The 19,582-nt window shown below is 45.7% G+C and overlaps 1 protein-coding gene across 1 annotated transcript in view; it reads left to right on the forward strand.

Annotated features, from left to right (window-relative positions):
* Window positions 1–19,582, forward strand: part of ACP5 (acid phosphatase 5, tartrate resistant) — a gene marked incomplete at its 5' end in the record, with an annotated part of 87,117 nt that overhangs the window by 32,697 nt on the left and 34,838 nt on the right. The gene's annotated exons all lie outside the window — the stretch shown is intronic.

Consider the following 19,582-nt stretch of genomic DNA (forward strand, 5'->3'; position numbering starts at 1 on the left):
CTCCCACTGATGCCAATAATGGAGCACTATTCCTTTCAATGATACCAATAATGGGGCACTATTTCTTTCAATGATACCAATGATGGGGCACTAATACTTCCACTGAAACCAACAGTAGGGCATAATTCCTTACACTGACACAAACAAGGCAGCACTATTCCTTCCAACGACACCAATGATGAGACAATATTCCTCTCACTGACATTATTAATGGGGAACCGCTCCGTCTACTGATATTAATGATGCGGCACTTTTCCTTCTACTGAAACCAACAATTGAGCACTACTCTACCCACGAATACCAGTGATGGGGCTCTATTCCGACTCCTACTGATCACAGGTGTAATAATTTTACTCCCACTGACCACAAAGCCTAACGCATTGTTTACTCCCATTGTTCATGGTGTGGCTACCTAAATTCTAAAGGACAATAAACTAGACTTTTGTTTAGAAAGTTTGCTGACTTCTGGGTTAGGTTATAGGTTAGGGCTGGAGGGGTAAGTACAGTGTCAGGAAAGGGCTCACCTGCTGGTGGCACTGTAGCTCCCAGATCCATAGGCTGCAGTTCCAGTGTCCACCAGCGAGTGTCTCTCAGCAGCCAGAAGCTCTCATGCAATCAGTCATCACCTGATGCTGGTTGCAGGAAGTGTATTTAAACCCTGTGCATGCTCTTCCTCACTGCCTTGGTGTTGTCTCCATGTGCTCCTGACCTGCGTTCCTGTGTCCCTGCATCCTGATCCTGGACTCTGTTCCTGACCCTGCAGCCTGATTTCTTCCTGCCTGCTTACTCCGTCTCCTGTTACCCTCTCCCTGTTCTGTTCTGTCTTGTTCCCAGCTCCCTCTGCTTGATCTTCCGTGTATGACCCCTGGCTCTGTTACAATTACGATTCGTTTATCCTGTTTTCTGCATATATTTGGTTTGAGCAGTTGTTCGCTGTGTGTCACTATTGTTTGGTTATCTGGTTTGATTTACAAAGTTGTAGTTTTTTGGAGGTGCATTTATTTTTGTGTTGTTCACTTATTTTTAAATAAATTCTATTCTTTTGCACTTTACTTGTGCCTGATATTCTCTGTGCAGTCCACACATTTCTGGTCACACCTGTTGTTGACAGACAGGTTATTTGTTTGATGTTGGGAAGGTCAAATAGTAACGTCTTGTCTCAGGGGTTAGGTGTTAAAGGATAACTATAATTACACAAAGTTATCTTTTATGTACCCCTGGCAAGAAGAGAGAAGACTTTGGTGGGGGGAGGGGCAAGGATAGCTATATGATACTATACCTATCTCTTAACCACTTGCCGACCAGTCACTGGGACTGTACTGCGGCCTACGTCGCTGGACTCCTCCCCCTGTAGGTGGCGCTCGCGCGCCACCGGAGGCGCACTCCCGCTGTTTTCAGTCACAGCGGGAGTCGGGCCAGGGGAGGAGTGGCGGCGATCGCCGCTGCTCTTCCCCGATCGTCGGGGAATCGAGTTTGGAGATCCACCAGCTTGTGTAAACAGAGCGGGCAGATCTCCTAAGTGACAAACAGTGACAGATTGCAGGGCTCAGCATAGCTGAACATGCGATCTGTCCCTGTGTCACTCAGTCACCTTCCCCCACACATGTCAGTAAGTACCAGGCATACATTAACCCCTCCCTCTCCAATAAAATTAACCCCTTCCCTTCCAGTGTCATTTTTACAGTAACAGTGCATATTTATAGCACTGGTTACTGTAGTAATGTCACTGGTACCCCCAAAAGTGTCAAAAATGTCAGTCAAGGGTCCGATCGGTCCGCCGCAATGTCGCAGTCCGGCAATAAAAAACGCAGATCGCCGCCATTACTCGTTAAAAAAAATGACAGAAATCTTTCCCTTAGTTAGTAAACGCAATAACTTTTGCGCAAACCAATCAAAATACGCTTATTGTTATTTTTTTTACCAAACATAGGTAGCAGAAAACAAATTGGCCAAAAATTTAAAAAAAATTTGATTTTTACATTTTTTTGGGGGGGAATTTCATAGAAAAAAATGTTAAAAATATTGTTATTTTTTCAAAATTGTTGCATTTTCTTGTTTATAGCGCAAAAAATAAAAATCGCACAGGTGATCAAATACCACCAAAAGAAAGCTCTGTTTGTGGGAAAAAAAGGACGTAAATTTTGTTTGGGTACGGCGTCGCACGACCGCGCAATTGTCAGTTAAAGTTGCACAGCGCTGAATCTCAAAAAGTGGCCTGGACGTAAGACAGCAAGATCATCCGGTGGTAAAGTGGTTAAAATGTATCTTCAGTATACCCAAAACATTTTTTAGAGGGGCACTGATGAAGTCTATATGATGTAACATGTAGGGCAAAGCTTAATGACACAATCCAGAGGAGGGGTTTGGTGCATGCATGGGCAAGGAGGGTGGTAGTGTCTCCCTAGAGGCAATCTGATTAAATCATATGCGACTGTATCTTCAGCATGATCTGGATGCACTTTAATACATTTTTTAAATTTGGAGGTTTTATTCATTTAAAGAGGAGCTCTAGGCTCCTTCAGGATTGAAAACACAATTAGTTATCTCCCTGTTTTTTTTGCCTGAGTTTTATGTTGTTGTCACATGATCTGAAAGAACAGTTATAATAAGCATCTGTTGAGTGGTGATAGGATGGGCCGAACCTGGGGGAAACTATTACATCATAGCAGTCCGCTGACCCAGTCAGTTACGGCTGGGGAATTCCTGGCCCGGCAGCCGCACATAATGAAGGGTGAGGGGTGCTAGTGACATAATTGACCAAGCTTTGGCCACATAGCAATACCTATAGTGCAATAAATTAAAAAAAGATATGTTGAACATATTAAGTGATAACATTAACCGCTTGCCGACCGCCGCAAGTAAATTTACTGCGGCGGTCAGCCCCTCACAGGCAAAGTGACGTTAATTAACGTCACTAGCCTGGGAGGGTCTGGGGAGCGAGCGCGCACCGCCGGAGGCGCGCTCCCTCTCCCGCGCGGTCACGGACCCCCCCGCGCATGTGACCGGCGGACCCGATGTCCGCCGGTCACTCGGCGATCGTCGGGGGAGAGGGAGAAAGTCAGGCAGCTTGTGTAAACAAGCTGCCTGTCATTCTCCTCGGTGTAAAAACACTGATCACACGGTTCTCCTATGTAGAACTGTTGATCAGTGTCCTTACACCTCAAGTCACAGCCAATCACAGTTAGAATCACGCCCCTAGGGACACACACAGCCCCTCCCTCTCAAATAAAGTTAACCCCTTCACTACCAGTGTATTTTTACAGTAACAGTGCATATTTATAGCACTGATTACTGTAGAAATGACACTGGTAACCCCAAAAGTGTCAAAAATGTCAGTCAAGGGTCCGATCTGTCCGCCCCAATGTCGCAGTACCGCAAAAAAAATCGCAGATCGCCGGCATTACGCGTTAAAAAAAACAACAAAAATCTTTCCCTTTGTTAGTAAACGCGATAACTTTTGCGCAAACCAATAAAAATACGCTTTTTGCGATTTTTTTTACCAAACATATGTAGCATAAAACAAATTGGCCAAAAATGTTAAAAAATTTTGATTTTTACATTTTTTTTGGGGGAATTTCATATAAAAAAATGTGAAAAATATTGTTATTTTTGCAAAATTTACGCTCTTTTTTTGTTTATAGCGCAAAAAGTAAAAAGCGCACAGGTGATCAAATACCACCAAAAGAAAGCTCTGTTTGTGGGGAAAAAAAGACGTCAGATTTGTTTAGGTACAGCATCGCACGACCGCGCAATTGTCCGTTAAAGTCACGCAGTGCCGAATCGCAAAATACCCCTGGTCGTTTAGCAGCCAAATCCTCCGGGGCTTAAGTGGTTAAAAAATACAAATGTCCCAAAAATGTGCAAAAATAGCGTGTAAATAGGCACAAAATGTGCAACATCAGAGAAAGTGCCAGTGCTCTTGTAAATATTTCAGTGCTTGTGCTCCCCTTCACCAATAAATGGATGGCCACCATGGGCATCCACAGAACATTTTTCAGGGGGGGCCTCATTTTAGGGTCACCCATACTCCGCCCCTTTGTCAATGTTATGAAGGCGACATTAGTCACCACGCGAGCCGCGACTCGCGAGTATTTCTTTTTAAAGGGGAAACAAAAGAATTTATTTTTAAAACGTTTGTTAACCTAAAAGAAAAAATGATCCTGTTCCCTTAAAGCATGTTTTACAGCACAGTGCTTTGCTGTGTAATTTGGCCCCTTCTATCACCTAAAATACCTGGCTGATCCTGCCTGACTATGTCCTCCCCTCTGTGAACTGACCACCATATACCATGGCTGCTGAGCCCTGACACCGTGGTCAGTTTACGTGCCTCCGTTATCCGCAACCCTCCTGTCCTCCTCTGTCCCCCCCCCCCCCCATCCCCTCCCTGTCTGCTCCTGTGTCAGTGCCTGTCCCCTCCCCTCCCTGCCTCTCTGCTCCTGTGTTAATGCCGCATCCTCCCCTCCTGCTGCTGTAGTTTCACTTAAAGTTTCATATCCTGTCTACAGTCTGTTTAATAATCCTGTGTGCCCCTGTGACCCGCCGCCTCTTTCTTCCTCTCAGCCTCTCCTTCTCCCCTCCTGACTGACGTCAGTGGGGAATCCTCAGCCCCACCCGCTGCAGGCAGCTGTCAGAGGGGGAGAGGAGAGAGTCGGCAGGTCGCGTGAGCAGCAGTTGGCGCTCTGAAAACTGGTAAAGAATGGCTTACTTTTTTAAAACACAGACACAGGGGCACACAGGATTATTAAACAGACCAGACAGGATGGTATAAAGTGCCTTAACAACCACTTTAAAGGGGAAGTTGAGATTCCAGTGGGGGGCACTAGCCCCCCCTTGCCGACACCCATGATGGCCGCTCGCCTCAAGTTTGGACCCCTGTTTCACTAGCAGGTCGGAACTAGCGATTCCCTTACAGGGATATAAACAGGGGCTGACTGGTAACTTTCGGCCCAAGGGGCAAGTACAATCCAGAGGTCCATAGTGCAGCAACTCGGTCCCACTCTCCCTCTTCCTCATCTCCTCCTACCACCCATTCCAGGCTGAAGCTCCACTCCAGGTACTTTCTACTCACTGGCTGAATCCGGGTTCCCGACCTGGCCAGCAGGAAGCAGTTGGGGGGAGCTGGAACAGCTCGGTCGGGGCTGCCTCGGGGAGGAGAGTCTCCAGTAGGGCATGGAACCAGCCTCTGCTCAGACACAGTTTACATCATCCATGCTGGGGGAGAGGCCCGCGCTCTGTCCTTGTCTTCATCCCACACTCAGTAGGTCAGCAGTGGAGACATTTTAGTTATTTTCACCAGGAATGGTGTCTGCAAATGCCCCCCCCCCCCGGAATCTCAATGTCCCCTTTAAAGTGGCTGTTTAATAATCCTGTGTGCCCCTGTGTCTTTGTATGTGTTTTAAAAAATAAGGTGTTCTTTACCAGTTTTCAGAGCGCCGAGCACTGCTCACGTGAACCGCCAGGTCTCTGCTTTCCACATCTGACAGCTGCCTGCAGCGGTTGGGGCCGAGGATTCCTTGCTGTCTTCAGTCGGGAGGGGAGGAGGAGGGGAGGAGGAGGGGAGGGAGAGAGGAGGAGAGAGGCGGCGGGTCACGTGAGCGGCGATTGGTGCTCTGAAAACTTGTAAAGAATGGCTTATTTTTGTAAAACACAGACACAGGGGCACACAGGATTATTAAACAGATTGTAGACAGGATATGAAACTTTAAATGAAACTACAGCAGCTGGAGGGGAGGGGGGGCACTGACACAGGAGCAGACAGGCAGGGAGGGATGGGGGAGAGAGGACATAGACTGACCACTGTGTCAGGGCTCAACAGCCATGGTATGTGGTGGTCAGTTTACAGAGGGGAGGACATAGCCAGGCAGGATCAGCCAGGTATTTTAGGTAATATGGGGGGCCAAATGACACAGCACAAGCACTGTGCTGTATAACATGCTTTAAGGGGACAGGATCTTTTTTTTTTTTTTTTTTAATAAATACTCGAAATAAGTATTATGACTAAGCCCCTCCCCTTCATGATATTGTTAAAAAGGGGCAGGGCAGGGCATGGGTGACCTTAAAATGATGCCCCCCCGAAAAAAGTTCTGCGGACACCCATGTCCATGGATGTCCTCCCAGAACTGCACCTCCCGCACACCCCACATGGTGTGCATCAGCATCCTTGAGACACAGCTGATCACAGATCGCAATAAAAGGCCAATCACAGCGGCCCTTTACCATGTGATCAGCTGTGTCCAATCACAGCTGATCACATGTAAACAGACTTGCCGGTTATCGGCATTCCTTTCCTCACGTGCTGTCTCTTTGTGAGGAAAGAAGAGCTGATAACCGGCAAGGCTGACAGTACATTGTTTATATAGAGAAGAGCAACACCGCTCAAGGCTGGTCAGTGTCCACAATCCAAGGTAGGTGCTGAACCTCGGCTCGTCACCGCAAACATATGTGAAGGAATTGGTTGCACACCACCAAAGGATTTGATGAAGAAAAAGTTCTTTATTTACATATGTGGTACAAGGTACAGCAGGGCAGGCTATAGTAGATGCGTTTCACACGAATGCTATGTGCTTGTTCACTATAAAGATGTGTAAGGCCCCTTTCACACAGGCGGACCGTTCAGATCCGCCTGTCCGTTTTTTTGGCGGATCTGAACGGTCCCCCCATGCATTCCTATGGGGCATCGGATGTCAGCGAAGACATGTCCGCTGACATCCGACCCGATCCGATCCGTCAAATCTGGACGGATGGAAACCCTATTTTCCATCCGTCCAGCGGATCGGATGGGATCGGGTGAGAACGGACTGACGGTCCGTTGACATCCGATTTCCCCCATAGAGATGCATGGGGAACTGTCAGCTGTGTCTCCGCACACAGCGCGGAGACACAGCTGTCCTCCTGCTGCTCAGCGGGGGATCCAGCGGACGGAGTGTGTGAAAGAGCCCTAACAGGAAGCCATCATTTAAGTGTTCACCCCATGGGTGCACACCCAAATTCAATTGGCCTCCTGAATTTTTTTGGGGTAGACATACACTTATATGCAATCGTTATGTCTATGAGATATATGTCGGACCAGAATTGATGATACGTTGTCCATGCACATTATGAAAGTATATCAACTATATAGACACTCTTTTTTTAGAAGTGAAAATGATCTTAGTTGGAGAACTCATAATTTGAGAGCTTTGTGATTTTAACTCTCCTTTCCTTACCTCTTTTCAGTTTGCTTTTCTTATATTATTATTATTGAACTTAGGGAAAGAGAAAGGGAAAAGGACAGCGTCAGTGCCACAGTGTCATATACCTACCCATTATTCTAACTAACAGAAGTAGTCTGAGGTGTTTATGTCTTTTTTAATATCATTTTCTGTAACACAAAGTATGAATTATATAATCTTCTTTTCACATATATTGTAGTTTTTGTGTTGCTTTTTTTCTCTGAACATTATTGCAACCGATTGATAATTTTTATCCAGTGGTTTGCTTTTGTTTTAAGAGATGTATATATATATATATATATATATATATATATATACACATACACACGTGCATATATGTATGTGTACGCGTATATTCTTTTCTTTTTTATTATGTACATTCATGCACATATATATATGTACATATTTTGCTCACTTTCTCAAACTATATTCACAATTTTGTTAAGCTTATTGTTTTATACAAATTGATATGTGTTAGGTTGGAGTAATTAGGAGGCCAATCGAATTTGGGTGTGCACCCATGGGGTAAACACTTAAATGATGGCTTCCTGTTACACACCTTTGTAGTGAACAAGCACATAGCATTCGTGTGAAACCCCTCTACTATATCCTACCCTGCTGTACCTTGTACCACATATGTGGTTAAAGAACTTTTTCTTCACCAAATCCTTTAGTGGTGTGCGACCAGTACATTGTTTACACTGACAAATCAGTGCCCTGATTATCAGTGCAGCCACATCAGGGCCAATCAGTGCAGGTTATCAGTGTCCATCAGTGCAGCCTATAAGTGCCCATCAGTGCAGATTCATCAGTGCTCCGTCAGTGCAGCTTATCAGTGCTACCGCGTCAGTGCCCATCAGTGCAGCTTATTAGTGCCACCTCGTCAGTGCCCATCAGTGCAGCCTCGTCAGTGCCCATCAGTGCAGCCTCATCAGTGCCCATAAGTGCAACCTCATCAGTGCCACCTCAGTGCAGCCTCATCAGTGCCGTCTCATCAGAGCCAATCAGTGCAACCTCATCAGTGCACATTAGTTCAGCCTCATCAGTGCCCATCAGTGCAGCCTCGTCAGAGCCAATCAGTGCAACCTCATCAGTGCTCCATCAGTGCAGCTTAACAGTGCTACCACATCAGTGCCCATCAGTGCAGCTTATTAGTGCCACCTCGTCAGTGCCCATCAGTGCCCATCAATGCAACCTCATAAGTGCAGCCTCATCAGTGCCCATCAGTGCAGGCTCATCAGTGCCCATCAGTGCAGCCTCATCAGAGCCAATCAGTGCAACCTCATCAGTGCACATTAGTTCAGCCTCATCAGTGCCTATCAGTACAGCCTCATCAGTGCCCATCAGTGTAACCTCATCAGTGCCCATCAGTGCAGCCTCATCAGAGCCAATCAGTTCAGCCTCATCAGTGCCCATCAGTGCAGCCTCATCAGAGCCAATCAGTGCAACCTCATCAGTGCTCCATAGGTGCAGCTTATCAGTGCTACCACATCAGTGCCCATCAGTGCAGCTTATTAGTGCCACCTCGTCAGTGCCCATCAGTGCAGCCTCATCAGTGCCCATCAATGCAACCTCATCAGTGCTCATCAGTGCAGGCTCATCAATGCCCATCAGTGCAGCCTCATCAGAGCCAATCAGTGCAACCTCATCAGTGCACATTAGTTCAGCCTCATCAGTGCCCATCAGTATGGCCTCATCAGTGTAACCTCATCAGTGCCCATCAATGCAGCCTCATCAGTGCAGCCTTATTAGTGCCCATCAGTACAACCTCACCAGTACACATCAGTGCAGCCTCGTCAGTGCACATCAGTGAAGAAGAAAAATTACTTATTTGCAAAATTTTATAACAGAAACTAAGAAAAACTTTTTTTCCAAGTTATTTTCATTTGTTTAGCAAAAAAAAAAAAAAAAAACCCAGTGGTGATTAAATACCACTAAAAGAAAGATCTGTCTGTTGCAAACAATAATAACAATTTCATATGGGTACAGAGTTGCATGACTGCGCAATTGTCAAAGCGCGGAAAGCGGAAAATTGGCCTGGGGAGGAAGGGGGCGAAAGTGCCCAGTAGGCAAGTGATTAATGATAAGCCTCTTTAACTATTTTAATTGAATGTCCCACCCCTAATTAAAATACATACTCAGCTTAAAATGGCTTGTTGGATGCACAACAAAATTTTCTTGAAATGTTGGCAACTATGCTACTCCTATTAGCTGCAAACACCTCCTTCACCCTAACTTTTTGTGTATCATGTACTGCTTGGACCTTGATGAAGGGGACATACCCCAAAAGCTTGTCCTGAAAAATTGTATGTTAGTGCAAATAAAAATAAAAATAAAAAAAGTATCACGGACAGTACTCAATTTGTCTCAGTGTATCAAGAATAATAAACACTTCTATGGCTTGGTATAAAGCATAGCTGGGTTTAGCAGTCCAAATCCAACACAGATACTGATTATTCCCCTCTCTGTCCAAAGCTAGAGGCAAATGTTTTTGTTTAGGCATCTAGATGTGGTGAAGACGACTTGCTGATCTACTGGGATTTTCACACACAACCATCTCTCGGGTTTATAGAGAATGGCCTGAAAAAGTGAAAATATCCAGTGAGCGGCAGTTGTGTGGAGGAAAATGCTTTGTTGATGTCATTGGTCAAAGGAGAATGGGAAGACTCGAGATGTTCGAGATGATAGAAAGGCAAAAGTAACTCAAACAACCACTCGTTACAACCCAGGTATGCTGAATACCATCTCTTAATGCACAATATATGAAACCTTGAAGCAGATGGGCTACAGCGGCAGAAGACCACACCAGGTGCCACTCCTGTCGGCTAAGAACAGGAAACTGGAACTACACTTTGCACAGGCTCACCAACATTGGACAATAGAAGGTTAGAAAATGTTGCCTGGTCTGGTGAGTCTCCATTTCAGCTGAGACATTCAGATGGTAGGGTCAGAATTTGGTGTAAACAACATGAAAGCATGGATCCATCCTGCCTTATATCCAAGGTTCAGGCTGGTGGTGGTGTAATGGTGTGGGGGATATTTTCTTGTCACACTTTGGGCCCCTTAAGTCCCCGTTCACATAGGGGCGACGCTACTTCCAGGGGCGACCTCCGAGGTCGCGGTGCAAGCAGTGCGCCGCGACCTCGGAGCGGCCGCCACGGACTTCATAACATTGAAGTCTATGGCGGTCACCTCCTGGTCGCCCCAAAGAAGCTCCGGACCCTTTTTCTAAGTCGGAGCGACTTGTGTCGCTCCTATTAGAACGGGTCCGCAGCTTCCCTATGGAAGGCGACCTGTGAGGCGACCAGGTCGCCTCACAGGTCGCCTAAGTGTGAACGGGGGCTTATACCAATTAAGCATTGTGTAAACGCCACGGCCTACCTGAGTATTGTTGCTGACCATGTCCATCCCTTTATGACTACAGTGTCCCCATCTTCTGATGGCTCCTTCCAGCAGGATAATGCACCATGTCACAAAGCTCAAACCATCTCACCACTGGTTTCTTCAACATGACAATGAGGTCACTGTACTCCAATGGCCTCCACAGTCACCAGATCTCATCCAATAGAGCACCTTTGGGATGTGGTGGAATGGGAGATTCGCATCAGGGATGTGCAGCCAACAAAATTGCAACAACTGCGTGATGCTGTCATGTCCCTATGGACCAAAAATCTCTGAGGAATGTTCCCAGCACCTTGTTTTATCTATGCCATGAAGAATGAAGGCAGTTCTGGAAGGAAAAAGGGGGTCCAACCAGGTACTAGCAAAGTTACTGGTGAGATATTAGTGCAACAATCTGTGGGCTGATATTCTGTTGCAGATAATAGCACCAATATACGAGTGCATATTTTTAAAACTTCACACCTTGTGTGTGTCGGAAACTAATGCAAAATCTCAAGCTTTACAGACACACACATACAGTAAATGTGCCCTTTATGTGTGTGCGTGGGGGGGGGGGGGCATTAATTGTTAATGGCAGCCATATGCATCTGCTAACACGTGGCACCATGAGGTTCAGTTCCACGTTTCTTGCACGTAGGGAAGCCCACTGGAATTCATACACGCTATGCACTGACACGCACACATGCTTCGTCATGCCTGCAATGTGTGAATGGAGCCATAATAAATTCAGTAGCTGTAACAACGATACACCATGTGGACGTTTGTTTTATAAAAGAAAATAAATGCTCCTGCACTTGAGGCTCCGTTCACATGTAGGCGTTTTGGGGCGTTTTTGGGGCGTTTTTCTGCTCTAGGATCAGCTCTCAAAACGCCCAACAAGACAAATCCTATTCATTTCAATGGCCCCTGTTCACATCTGAGCGTTTTGAAGCTGTATACAAAACGCCCAACGCTCAAAAAAGTACATGAGCTTCTTTTTGGGCAGATTACAGGCGTTTTCCATTGATCTCTATTGAATCTAAAAACGCCTGCACAAAAATCGCGGTAAAAATCGCGGTAAAAATCGCCGCAAAAATCGCGGTAAAATCTCGGTAAAAAACGCGCGAAAAACGCTACGCTCAGGTGTGAATGTAGCCTGAGGGCTTGTTCATGCGACTAGGATCATTGGACACAACCTTAGCTGGTATTTTCGTCGTCCTTTGTGATGGTTGGGGAAATCACAAAGAGAACTGGAAAGAAAAATACAGAGGGCGCACCAACCTAGCGCATTTCCTTAAAAACTGTTTATTGTTTAAAAACATGTATACATCATACTCAGAAAAATAGATGGAACCTAGGCACAAAATATGATAGTAAATCCACAGAGAAGGTCAACTGAGCGTAGTGCGCTGATACAGACCGTGTTGAGATGTGAAACCTCTAAATGCAGCTTACGCGTTTCAGGGGCGTACCCCCTTCCTCAGAGCTAATTTGAGATACAACTACAACTAACTAGCTTTATATACACATAATAATGATGGTAGGTCACAAGGTCTATTGGATAAGGTCCACCCCATTGGGGCGGATCAATTCATAAACATACATGATTGTTTGACTAATACATTCATTGATTAATCCCACTACAACAATGCAAAGACAGAAATTGATATATACAGTGCCTTGCGAAAGTATTCGGCCCCCTTGAACTTTGGGACCTTTTGCCACATTTCAGGCTTCAAACATAAAGATATAAAACTGTAATTTTTTGTGAAGAATCAACAACAAGTGGGACACAATCATGAAGTGGAACGAAATTTATTGGATATTTCAAACTTTGTTAACAAATAAAAAACTGAAAAATTGGGCGTGCAAAATTATTCAGCCCCTTTACTTTCAGTGCAGCAAACTCTCTCCAGAAGTTCAGTGAGGATCTCTGAATGATCCAATGTTGACCTGAATGACTAATGATGATAAATAGAATCCACCTGTTTGTAATCAAGTCTCTGTATAAATGCACCTGCACTGAGATAGTCTCAGAGGTCCATTTAAAGCGCAGAGAGCATCATGAAGAACAAGGAACACACCAGGCAGGTCCGAGATACTGTTGTGGAGAAGTTTAAAGCCGGATTTGGATACAAAAAGATTTCCCAAGCTTTAAACATCCCAAGGAGCACTGTGCAAGCGATAATATTGAAATGGAAGGAGTATCAGACCACTGCAAATCTACGAAGACCTGGCCGTCCCTCTAAACTTTCAGCTCATACAAGGAGAAGACTGATCAGAGATGCAGCCAAGAGGCCCATGATTACTCTGGATGAACTGCAGAGATCTACAGCTGAGGTGGGAGACTCTGTCCATAGGACAACAATCAGTCGTATACTGCACAAATCTGGCCTTTATGGAAGAGTGGCAAGAAGAAAGCCATTTCTTAAAGATATCCATAAAAAGTGTCATTTAAAGTTTGCCACAAGCCACCTGGGAGACACACCAAACATGTGGAAGAAGGTGCTCTGGTCAGATGAAACCAAAATCAAACTTTTCGGCAACAATGCAAAACGTTATGTTTGGCGTAAAAGCAACACAGCTCATCACCCTGAACACACCATCCCCACTGTCATACATGGTGGTGGCAGCATCATGGTTTGGGCCTGCTTTTCTTCAGCAGGGACAGGGAAGATGGTTAAAATTGATGGGAAGATGGATGGATCCAAATACAGGACCATTCTGGAAGAAAACCTGATGGAGTCTGCAAAAGACCTGAGACTGGGACAGAGATTTGTCTTCCAACAAGACAATGATCCAAAACATAAAGCAAAATCTACAATGGAATGGTTCACAAATAAACATATCCAGGTGTTAGAATGGCCAAGTCAAAGTCCAGACCTGAATACAATCGAGAATCTGTGGAAAGAACTGAAAACTGCTGTTCACAAACGCTCTCCATCCAACCTCACTGAGCTCGAGCTGTTTTGCAAGGAGGAATGGGCAAAAATTTCAGTCTCTCGATGTGCAAAACTGATAGAGACATACCCCAAGCGACTTACAGCTGTAATCGCAGCAAAAGGTGGCGCTACAAAGTATTAACTTAAGGGGGCTGAATAATTTTGCACGCCCAATTTTTCAGTTTTTTATTTGTTAAAAAAGTTTGAAATATCCAATAAATTTCGTTCAACTTCATGATTGTGTCCCACTTGTTGATTCTTCACAAAAAAATTCAGTTTTATATCTTTATGTTTGAAGCCTGAAATGTGGCAAAAGGTCAAAAAGTTCAAGGGGGCCGAATACTTTTGCAAGGCACTGTATATATGTATATATATATATATATATATATATATATATGAAATTTATACATATCCAAAAGGTAATGTGTTATATATATAGGTGTGTTATATAAGTGCTAGACATGACCAGGATTGCATGCATATATGATGAAAAATAAATATTTAAATATAATTACAGTAAACCCCCCTTCCATCGCGGGGGTTACGTACCGGACCCACCCGCGAAAAGTGAAAATCCGCGAAATAGAAAAACCCTATTAAAATGCATTGTAAGCATGTTTTTTTTTACTGTCACTGTACGTGTAAAAGCATTTTGAGGTCTTTAAACACACTTTTAAAACAATGGAAACACATTTAAACACATAAAAGATACTGAGAGACAGAGCAAGAGCTATGGAAAACACAAAAATATGTAATTTTCAATGATTTATATAAAATAACATTTCAGAAAAAAACGCAATATACCGGGACCGCAAAAACTGAACCGCGATGGAGCGGGGGTTTACTGTATATATATTATTTTTTATATACCGTACTTATTTATTTTTCATCATATATGCAATCCTGGTCTTGTCTAGCACTTATATAACATACCGATGTAGCACCCTCATAGGTAGGTGCTAGGAAAACCTATAAAGGGGGCTCTGCCTGCTTATCAGGGGGGCCTGATTGTTCAGCTAGGCTGTCATGTATTCTCAGGTATGCCTGTTGAGCTTGGGGAGTCTCCCCACTGTGTCCAACGAGGGCTCTTTTTGGGCAGTGGAGGAAACCTGACCAATAGCATACCAGGGCTTGTATCTATCCCAGAGGGCAGAATCTGCCGCAGTGCATCCTGGGATGGGGTATAAGTCTGAGGGCAGCACATGATAGGGCATCTTTGGTGGGAAGCATCTTTGGTGGGAAGCAGAGTCCCAGGAGGAGGGTGACGGCTGTCTCTCCTCCTGTCAGCGCTAGAGAAGGTGTCCTGGGCAGTCGGCCTGAAGGACAGAAGGTTGAGCTGAGCTGCAGAGAGGATCCAGTGTGGGCCTTATCCCATAGACCTTGTGACCTACCATCATTATTATGTGTATATAAAGCCTAGTTAGTTGTACCTCAAATTAGCTCTGAGGAAGGGCGTATGGCCCTGAAACACGTAAGCTGCATTTAGAGGTTTCACATCTCAACACGGTCTGTATCAGCGCACTACGCTCAGTGGACCTTCTCGGTGGACTTACTATCATATTTTGTGCCTATTTTCCATCTACTTTTGTGAGTATGATGTATACATGTTTTTAAACAATAAACAGTTTTTAAGGTAATGCGCTAGGTTGGTGCGCCCTCTTTACATAGTTACATAGTAGGTGAGGTTGAATAAAGACAACAGTCCATCCAGTTCAACCTGTGTAGGTGTGTGTGGCTGTAATCATCTCGCATACCCCTGAATGTTCTGATCCTTGAGATGTAAGTCTAATAGTCTTTTGAAAGCCACCATACTACCCGCAGAAACCACCTCTTGTGGTAGAGAATTCCACAATCTTGTAGCCCTAACAGTAAAGAACCCCCCATGTTGCCTGAGGTTAAAACGCTTCTCCTCTAATCGCATTGTATGCCCTCGAGTCCTCATGCAATCCCTTCGACTGAACAGCTTTTTTTCTAAGCTGAGATCCCCATTGAGATATTTAAAAATTGCTATCATGTCCCCCCTCAGGCGTCTCTTCTCCAGGGAGAATAAATTGAGCGATTGCAGACGCTCTTCATAGTTAAGGTCCTCCAACCCCCTAATTAGTTTAGTTGCCCTTCTCTGGACTCCAGCTCCAACACATCCCTCCTGAGGACTGGTGACCAGAACTGGACAGAATATTCCAGATGTGGTCGGACCAGAGTTTTATAAAGTGGAAGGATTATAGACTTATCTCTGGAATACATCCCTTTCTTTATGCATGCTAATATTCTGCTGGCTTTGGCAGCTGCCGCTTGACATTGCATGCTATTGCTTAGTCTATCCTCTACCAAGACTCCCAGATCTTTCTCCATTTTTGATTCCCCCAAGGGTTCCCCTCCTAACGTGTATTGTGCTTTTATGTTTCTAGTCCCCCAAGTGCAAAACCTTACACTTCTCCATGTTAAACCTCATTTGCCATGTCGTTGCCCACTCCGTTATTTTGTCCAGGTCATTCTGTAGGTTATCTGCTTCATGCTGTGCAGTTATTGCCCTGCCCAATTTTGTGTCATCTGCAAAAACTGATATTGAACTACTGATCCCGTCCTCAATGCTGTTTATGAATAAATTGAACAAGGTTGGTCCCAGGACTGAGCCTTGGGGGACCCCGCTTACCACCTCAGACCAGTCTGAGTATGCGCTATTACCACCCTTTGGACACGGCCTTTTAGCCAGTTCCGTATCCAAGAGCAAACCCTGCTATCGATACCTGCAGACCTTATTTTATAAATTAAGTGCTTGTGGGGAACTGTATCAAACGCCTTAGCGAAATCCAAGTACACCACATCCACTGGTCTCCCCCTATCTAGCTCACAGCTCACCTCCTCGTAGAATGCTAAGAGATTGGTTTGACAAGAACGCCCATTTGTAAACCCGTGCTGATTACTGCTGATGATGTTGTTGTCTTTAGCAAACTCTACGATATAGTCCCTTATCATCCCCTCCAGAAGTTTACATACTACTCTGTATTTTTTCTTTTCGGATATTTGTTTTATGTTTGAATGTATCACTTGAGATATAAGAAAAGGAAAAGACAGTGAAGAGAAAAGAGAAAGTCCTGCTAAGTCCTGTTGCATTCACACTTTTGCGTTTCATGTGAAAACGCATGTCATGCTTTTGTTGCCATTCTTTGGTAATGGCATCCCAAGTGCAGCAAAGTAGACATTTTTTTGTTGCAGGGAAAATACAAAGCTCAACACTCTAAGAGCTTGTGCCCACAGATTTACTAAAGGAACACAGCCTGTTCACTTTGAAATGTGAATTTTCTCTTAGCTTAGAAAATGAGGGGGGGGGGGGGGTCATCATCCAATCATGTACAAGCAAAATTCCTGGCAATTTACATTTTATCTGCCTCCAAACACTATTTTCTCTTTATTTTTTATGTTAAAAGCAGATGCCCTGGAGAACACATATCATTTTTTTTATAATAGAAGTGCAACTTTTATCAAAACAGGTTTTCAGTGGAAAAAAAAAAAATTATTAATGAACCCCTGGTTCACACTGTCGCAGTTTCAAAGTCTAAGCAACTCTGAAGCCAAATCCCAGTGCGACATGGGCACGACTTGCATGTGACAGACAGGCAACTTAAGTTGCTCCTATTAGAACGGTTCCATTGCACTAAATGGGGTGCGACTTCTGATGCGACATGTGCTCCAAAATCAGAGTGCATCAGTGTGAACCAGGCCTTAGCCCAGCTCCCACCAATGCAACATGCGACCCGACTTTGAGAGCACATGTAGCGTGACTTCTGGTCAAAGACATGCAGAAGTTGCGGCTGTGGGAACTGGGCCTAAAGAGAAAGGAGGAACAGAGAGAGAGAGAGTAAAAGTGAGAGGGAGGCAGAGAGAGAAATAGAAAGAGAAGGAGTGTGGTAGGAGAGAGAGAGGGGGCAGAGAGAGAGGGAGAGGAGGGTGGTGAGAGAGAGAGAGAGAGAGAGAGGGAAAGGGAGGGTGGAGAGAAAGGGAGGGAGGGAGTGCAGAAAGAGGGAGGTCAGAGAGGGAGAGGGAGGGAGGGCAGAGAGAGAGGGGGGAGGGCAGAGAGAGAGGGGGGAGGGCAGAGAGAGAGGGGGAGGGCAGAGAGAGAGGGGGGAAGGCAGAGAGAGAGGGAGGGAGAGGGAGAGAGAGAGAGAGAGAGAGAGAGAGGGGGAAGGGAGAGAGAGACAGAGAGAGGGAAGGCAGAGAGGGGGAGGGCAGAGAGAGAGAGAGAGAGAGAGAGAGAGGGGAGACGGAGGGTAGAGATGGAGATAGAAAGGGAAGGCAGAGAGAGGAAGGGCAGGCAGAGAGAGAGAAAGAGAGAGGGAGGGCAGAGAGAGAGGGGGAAGGGCAGAGAGGGGGAGGGCAGAGAGAGAGGCAGGACACAGAGAGAGAGGGAGGGCAGAGAGAGAGAGAGGGGTGGCAGAGAGAAATAGGGAGGGCAGAGAGAGAGAGGGCGGGCAGAGAGGGCGGCAGTGCAAAAGTGGGAGGGCAGAGAGAAAGAGGGAGGGGGAGGGCATAGAGGGAGAAGGAGGGTAGAGAGGGGGGGAGGGACAAGAGAGAGGCGGAGGGACGAGTGGGAGGGTGGCAGAGAGAAAGAGGGAGGGCAGAGAGGGAGAAGGAGGGCAGAGAGGGTGAAGGAGGGTAGAGAGAGAGACAGGGGGCAGAGAGAAAGAGGGAGGGCAGAGAGGGAGAGAGAGAGAGAGAGAGAGAGAGGGAGGGCAGAGAGAGGGAGAGGTCAGAGAGAGGGAAGGGAGAGAGAGACAGAGAGAAGGAAGGCAGAGAGGGGGAGGGCAGAGAGAGAGAGGGAGGGCAGAGAGAGAGAGCGAAAGAGGGAGGGAGGGCAGAAAGAGAGGGGGGAGGGCAGAGAGAGAGAGGGGGAGGGCAGAGAGAGAGAGGGGGAGGGCAGAGAGAGAGAGGGGGAGGGCAGAGAGAGAGAGAGAGGGAGGGCGGAGAGAGAGAGAGGGGGAGGGCAGAGAGAGAGAAAGAGGGAGGGCGCAGACAGAGAGAGGGAGGGCGGAGAGAGAGAGGGAGGGTAGAGAGAGAGAGAGGGGGAGGACAGAGAGAGAGAAAGAGGGAGGGCGGAGAGAGAAAGAGGGAGGGCGGAGAGAGAAAGAGGGAGGGCGGAGAGAGAGAGGGAGGGCGGAGAGAGAGAGGGAGGGTAGAGAGAGAGAGGGAGGGTAGAGAGAGAGGGAGCATGGAGAGAAAAAGAGTTAGAGGAAGTACAGAAACAGAGATGAAGAGGGAGAGCACACAGAGAAAGCGAGAGAAAAGCAGAGGGGAGGAAGGAGAGAGAGAAAAATTGAGTTGAGGGGAGACAAAAAAACTAGTGAGGAAGGGAAAGAGGAGAAAGAGAGAGTTAGGCTGGCCATACATGTTCAATTTTTGTTGTAAAATTTTCTGTTAGATTTACCACAAACCACATAATATGAGGTGAAAGCTAAACAACACTTTCACTTGTATCCAATTAGGCAGGCCTTTGCACTACATAGTTGAAGGTAAATGTCAAGAAAATTGGAAGAAAATTGGATCATGTATGGCCAGCCTAAGAGAGAGAACTGGGAGGGGGCAAAAAGAAGGGTGCAAAAAAAAGAAAAAGAGAGAGGGGTTACAGAGACAGAAAGAAAGGGGGGGGGGGGGAGCAGAGAAAAAAAAAAAAAAGAAAGAGAGAGAAAAAGAGAAGAGACAGAAAGAGAGATGCCCCATACACACCTGCAGATTATCTGCAGACTTTTGTCTGCAGACTTACCTTTTCTATGTAGTGCAAGGGCCTGCTGGATTGCATACAAATTGAAAGTGTTTAGGTTTGACCTCATATTATATGGTTTTGGTAAGTCTGCAGATAATCTGCACGTGTGTATGGGGCAAGAGAAAAAGTGTAAGGGTCCTTTCACACGGTCAGCTAAGTTTTTTGTTCAGCTCAGTGACTTTTTTTTATTTTTTAAACGTACATGGATGACACTTCAGTAGGGTTCATTCCGTATGCCCATTTTTCATCCATCCATTTGCGGATGAAAACCAGACATAATGAAGGTCTAT

Source organism: Pelophylax lessonae (genome assembly GCF_965119305.1).
Source record: "Pelophylax lessonae genome assembly, chromosome: 4".
Classification (NCBI taxonomy): Eukaryota; Metazoa; Chordata; class Amphibia; order Anura; family Ranidae; genus Pelophylax; species Pelophylax lessonae.